General features: G+C 45.8%; 1 long non-coding RNA gene across 2 annotated transcripts; it reads right to left on the bottom strand.

The window, feature by feature from the left end:
* Positions 1–2,467: 2,467 nt before the first annotated feature.
* On the bottom strand, positions 2,468–5,518 carry LOC124661729. Of its 2 annotated transcripts, none has more exons than XR_006990274.1 (3): positions 5,325–5,518; positions 3,876–4,144; positions 2,468–2,671 (listed from the first exon to the last, which is right to left on the bottom strand). It is a non-coding gene; the product is annotated as an uncharacterized LOC124661729 (long non-coding RNA). The 2 variants fall into 2 exon arrangements; XR_006990275.1 differs by having other exon boundaries at positions 3,876–3,981.
* Positions 5,519–6,301: the final 783 nt, after the last annotated feature.

Genomic DNA, 6,301 nt, shown 5'->3' with positions numbered 1-6,301 from the left:
CATCAACTACACGCCAGCAAGCTATTTTCTGGCACCATTGCTACTGCTCATATATATATTCATACCACCTGTATTTCACTATCTCTTCGCCGAACTAGTGCACCTATTAGGTGTGTTGGGGACACAAGAGACTTCTTGCTTTGTGGTTGCAGGGTTGCATGAGAGGGATATCTTTGACCTCTTCCTCACTGAGTTCGATAAACCTTGGGTGATCCACTTAAGGGAAACTTGCTGCTGTTCTACAAACCTCTGCACTTGGAGGCCCAACACTGTCTACAGGAAAGGAGGGGGAACGTAGACATCAGCCACCTCCCACGGTGATCAGAACTCAATGGGAGAATCTGATGGTTCCGCTGGATGGAATCACCCTACGGGAGAATCTGGACAAGGTTGCGTGGCACCTTGACCCATCTAGCAGCTAGCTATACGATATGGTCGATGTACCAGAAACTGTCGAAAAGGGCGTGAGTGACCCACTTCAAAGACATCTAGAAAACAAAAATTCCGGCTAACTTCACTCAGTTTATTGCTATTCTTTCTAGCTTCTTGGGCCAGCCCCGGAGACTACTTTGCAAGTTGTTTGTTGCTCAATATTGGGCCTCATGGCATGTGCACAACAAGTTAACTATATAGTCTACTAGACAAAAATGCGCGCTTCGCCGCGCCGCCTGCTAGGCGTTGCTAAAGGGAGTGGCACTTGTGGGTACACATTCTCTATATCATAATGGAATATGAGAAATCCTCATTTTGAGAACAATAAATAGAACCTAGAGCTATATTTTCAGATGTAATTTAACTCAAAAAATACATAAAACATACATGCGATGTCAGTTGTATAATTGTCGCTTATTAAGCCCATGTTGATAGGCAAAATAAAATTGTTGACTATTCCACATAGTTGATCTGTTAAGTCTTTTTTTTTTGGAGCAACCGGCAGGAGCACTGCCTCTTCATTAAGCAAGGGGAAAAAACGTCACAAACTGTACAAGGAGTTGCATGTTTAGATTAGGGTGGTAACATGGCAAAACCCACCAAAAGATCAAACGAAAGGAAACTAATCTGGGTCGGCCGGAATGGCCGGACCGAAGCTAGCAAAAGCACGCTGTCGCTGCAAGGTGTCTTCTCTGGTAATATCCGCGACCTTAGGGTAGGTAAGACGAAGATCGGTGAAGATACGGCGATTTCTTTCCTTCCATGCATTCCAAAGCACATAGAGGAAACACCCGTTGATACGTCTTTTCTCCTCTTTCGGTTTCCCCGCGATCATGTCGTCCCACCATTCTGAAATGGAGGTGAAGGAGGTTCTGGAGTTCGGGAGTCATCGTTGTCCCATCCTTTCGCCATGCTCCATATGGCCGCAGTGAAAGGACAATCCTTGCAAAGATGCACGGCCGTCTCCGGCGCATGAGGGGACACGTCGGCTCGTGTGTCCACGGCCGTCTCCATCTGTTAAGTCTACAATCACACTAAATACGGAAAATACACACAAGAATCATAAATAAAGAGCTCAGCTTTGTCATCCCTGGTAAGGATATGAAGAGGATCGACTTTTATTCTTCCGATCAAACTAAACAAAGAGAATGGCAATTAAATGTTATGTAGCATTTCTCTTGTAGTGCTCTCTATTCACTCGTCGCTGAACTGTGCCCACGGTCTGCACCTAGCAACAAGACTGGCAGGTATACTCCAGCTCTAGGAGGTCACATTCTCTTCCGATGTTCTACTTTTTGCTAAGGCGGTAGCTTCAGTCAACCTGCTCACGTCTCTTGAGCATTGGGAACTCAGGCCACAACGGGGCGACCATTTTCAAGAGTGCTGCTTTTAATCCGAGATGATCATCAAATCTCGAGAACTTTAAACTTTAAATCTCACTTCCACGCTGGCCTTGCTATCAACATTCAGGATAGGGATTTTAGTTTTATATGTCTAGCCAACTCCCAGATGAATACTGTATGCCCTTTCAAAGAGGAACTCTTGGATAAATGTGTTGCTCTATGCAGGACTTCTGTTTGTAAAATGTTGTTAACTTAATAAAGGTCACAAGAGGAGCGTATATAATAATATTGTTTCCTCTGCACAACCTTGTACCCAATCTCAAGCATTATATCCAGGCTCTTTCATTCGGTTGTTAAGGCAGACTCGGAGGCATGTAGTGTTCGAGCTGTCAAAGCACTGGGATGGAGCAATGTCACCAACTCACCTTTCTTCTGATTGTTGGGGACTTGCCAACAGGCCCAACACAGTAACGTCAAATGATTATGGTGGCTCGGCCTGGCCATTGGTCGATCATACCTTGGCAGGCTGTCTGCAATCTGTGCACACAGGACATGACGCCGAGCTGGTTCTCGAGGGTCCTCGAGCTGAGAATACCAAAGCTAATGCAGTTGCCAAGCGCGTCTTTTGGGACCACTCTAATATAGGTGAATGGAACTTCATGCTCATTTCGCTTTGTTTTTGCAGGAAGGCGTTGTGTAATCTCAGCATTCCTTTTGGGAGGCTGCAATATGTAATGTCTTGGTTTGCTAAACAAAGCATTACCTTGTAAAAAAGAATAACTAAGGCGCTGAGCAAGATATATCTGCTAGACCATGCTGGCTTCATGTGATCACATCATCATCAATATTTCCTTTGGCGTAAAGGGTGATGTCTCAAATGGTTCTGAATCTACATCCTGCAAAAAAGGAAAGCAGTACTACGTTTCGATGGACTGCATGAAGAAAATTCAACCCACGAATCAATATAAAGTAGGAAACACCATTAACTCATGAATGTTAAGTGAGAAAACAAATGACCACACTGGAGATAAAGTTTCCAGACATGAATCAGAAAGGATAACAGTGATCTATATTATGGAGATCGAGAGACCAGCTCCAAGTTCACCCTCTAAGTTCAGGTCAGTACAGATCATCCGTAGAATCCCAGTGCCAAAATTCTAAGCTGTTAGTGTGTAGGGTTCAGAGACTGATGCAGGCAAAGACTCTCCGTCAAATTTAATTCAGACACATGAAAATCACAGGGATATAGGAGTACCGCACCTACGGTTTGTAGAGGCCTGAAGTTAACGTGCTTGTTCTCTATAACACAAAGACACTCTAGATTAGCACAGAAGGATAAGGCAATTGCTGGTTGAAAGCAAAAAAACAAAAATAACAGACTATTCAGACTGTCAACTGCTGCTTCAACAGGCAAACATGATACCTTTTTCTTTCCAAAATTTCTAATATAGGGACCCTACCTATAATGATATCAGTAAAAATAATACTTCAAGATACTAACTTTAGCTCGACCACCAGACTGACCACCATCAGCACAGACATACTTCATACCCCAAAAAAAATCGCCATAAGGGAAAAGCAGCAGATAGTGCAGAAACATAAGAACTGGGTGAAAATGTGATATCCTTTCGTAAAAATGAGAAAAATTAAGGCGGATAGCTCAGGTTTGTCAGGTGCCATGAGAGGGTCTATAGACCGCATGATCGGTCGAATCAGACCCGACAATTCGAATGCTGAATTGTTGAGCAGCAAGCTCAACTCACCCCCGAGGAATCTGAATCATCTTAAGATGTTGAACAAACTCGTTGCAGCTATTAAGCATGTCAATGTAAGAATGCACGATACCACAATGGGCAACAATGCACCCCTTCCCCCTCACCAACAAATACAATACACCCATCTGATGATCAAGATCATTGATAATACCATAAGTATAAATCTGAGAAAACTTTGGGAACTTATCGGGTGCAGGCACCAACGAACCCTATGGTAGCTAATTATTTAGCACTAATGTTAGTGCACGACCAGCATATCCTTCTCTCCTTGCAGAATGATGTCTAAAATACCAGAAAAACTGAAGTCAAAGATCAATTAGCTTACTTGTGTTCTGATCAGCAGCTGTTCTGGTTGCAAAGCCATCTCCTGTTATTCCTCTTCTACTCCCTCTTCCTAGGTGAAGATTCTTGGCCTCAACATCTTTTACGGCCTTGACAAAGCAGAAGTAAACTCAAAAGAGCTGCCGGTGAATATATCAAAGATACAAATACACCGTATTTTGCTAAAAAAGAATCCATATGGAACATCAAATTTCAGAATTATGCATACATTGCAAAAGTACAAATATATAGCATACTCTAACCTGCTACTACCTTTTTTTTGAATTCAACACGTACTATTTATTGATCCATAATCAAAAAGTCATTACAAAGAGCCTCACGGATCGAGTCCGGAGGAAGACCATGCCACACATACATAACAGAGGACACCCCTCTAGCTAATTGATGTGCAGCCACATTGAGTACGCGAGACACATGAAGAAAACTACAAGAGACAAAAACCATAGAGCTTATCCTGATGTCCTCAATGACTGTACCGAGCAAAGATCGATCAGTCATAGAGGAGGTTATACGTTGTATCACCGATACGCAGTCCGAGGCAATGATGATCTTGGGGAAGCCCTCGTCGGAGGCGAAAGAGAGGGCACGGCGAATGGCCAGCGCCTCCACCAATTCTGGTAGCACGACATTATCAGATCGCTCGTTGAAAGCTGCAAGAAACGAGCCGTTGTGATTTCGTGCGACAATACCAGTCCCCATTTGCCTCGAAGACTTGAACATGGCTGCATCGACATTCACCAAGACAGTACCTTCCGGTGGTGGAGCCCATTTAACACTTGAGGAGAGCTCACGCCTATGGTTAGTAGTTGGTGTGTACAAGTGGAGCAAGATCAAATCCATGTATGCATTAATCCTTGCAGCCAGAGAAGGGGATGCACCAAACCCTCTCCCTCACGGGTTTTATTCCGTGCATCCCAAATATGCCAAACTGTAACAGCTGCCGTACTAATCTGGATATCCGAGCTACGGTCAAGGAAATCAAGAACCCATGTCCGTGGAGAGATGAAAGAACCTCTACGAAGATGGATGTCATGCTCAGACTTAACACCCTTCCAGACTTTATTGGCGAACTGATAGGACAGTAGGGCATGTTGCACCGTCTCATGTTGATTGCAGAAAACGCAGGCATAAGACGCCTCAATCTTCCGCTTTTGCATCTGGTGACCACAGGGAGCAATCATGCGCAAGTCTCCATAAGATGATGATCATCTTACCAAGTGCTTTATTGGCCCATAATTTTCTCCATAACTTCGAATCTACACTGTCAAGGGCGGCAGAAGAGGCGCCTTGGCCAGTGCCGCTCCGATCCACTGCAAAGCGATCCTCCCGAGCCAGGTGATAAGCTGATCTAACAGTGTAATGACCAAAGCCGGCGAGCGGCCAAGACACATGATCATCTCCGCCGTGCCGACTAATTGGAACCTGCTACTACCTTTGTGCCCCCATTGGATTGGTCCAAAGATGTTGAATCTCTATTTGCATCTCTCGTGGCTCATGTCTCTATCCCGTTAGAAGAGCCTCCGCTGCCGGCAGAGTCCGCAGCAACGACCAGAAGGTCGCCTGTTCGAGGGAGAAGGAATCCGCATGGACGGCAAGGCCGTCTCGGTGCTAGTCTCGTCACCACCGGCCACCGCACACCCGTGATGCGGCGCCGCCACTGTCCATGGTTGCCGCCGAGGTCACCCAAGCATGGGTGGGACAAGGAGGGATGGGTGGAAAAGGCCGAAGAGGAAGACATGGAGGAGCGAGAGCGCGGCACTGGGGCTTGGTCTGTCGGCCGGCCGGTCGTCGCCGTCGCTGCCGACCTGGTGTCGCATGCCTATCCGTTCGGGAGAGAAACACTGGATAGACAGAGACGGGCTTCGAGTTTTGACAGGCGTGCAGATTTAGATCGATTTACGCCTAGCTCACTCGACCATGTATCCCTGTAAACTGGGCCAGGAAAAGTGCCAACTTCAGAAGAAACGGATTTGATGGTAACAAAATATTAACCCAGCAGACCGATCGGACGTGCATGAACTCTACATGCAATAGATCGGACGGCTTCTAAAGCATGGCGCGGTAAGGCCCTGAGCAGACGGGTACGGCAACACGCTTAAACTTTTTAATTAATTGTGCCCAGACAGTCCGTTGGCATTATTTTCAAAACATTAATCTTCCTGCAGCTTTGGAGGATAAACGCCAAGTCAAGGGACAGGGAAGATCTCGACTGTATGGCGCGCAAACTAAGGCATGTCTACGCATCCGCGACCAAAAATGAGTAGGAGCTTGCCATGTTGTGTTGCTTTCAGCTTGTTAGTGGGGAGGCCAACCTCGTCTATCGTTTATCTCCTTTGTGTGGTGCTTCGTCGCCATGGTACTCTGGTGATGGCCTTCGCTTCCTTCTACCCGTTGTACATAGGTTGGTGG

The sequence above is a fragment of the Lolium rigidum genome, chromosome 6 (genome assembly GCF_022539505.1).
Source record: "Lolium rigidum isolate FL_2022 chromosome 6, APGP_CSIRO_Lrig_0.1, whole genome shotgun sequence".
Classification (NCBI taxonomy): Eukaryota; Viridiplantae; Streptophyta; class Magnoliopsida; order Poales; family Poaceae; genus Lolium; species Lolium rigidum.
This window is presented reverse-complemented; position numbering and strand designations above follow the sequence as displayed.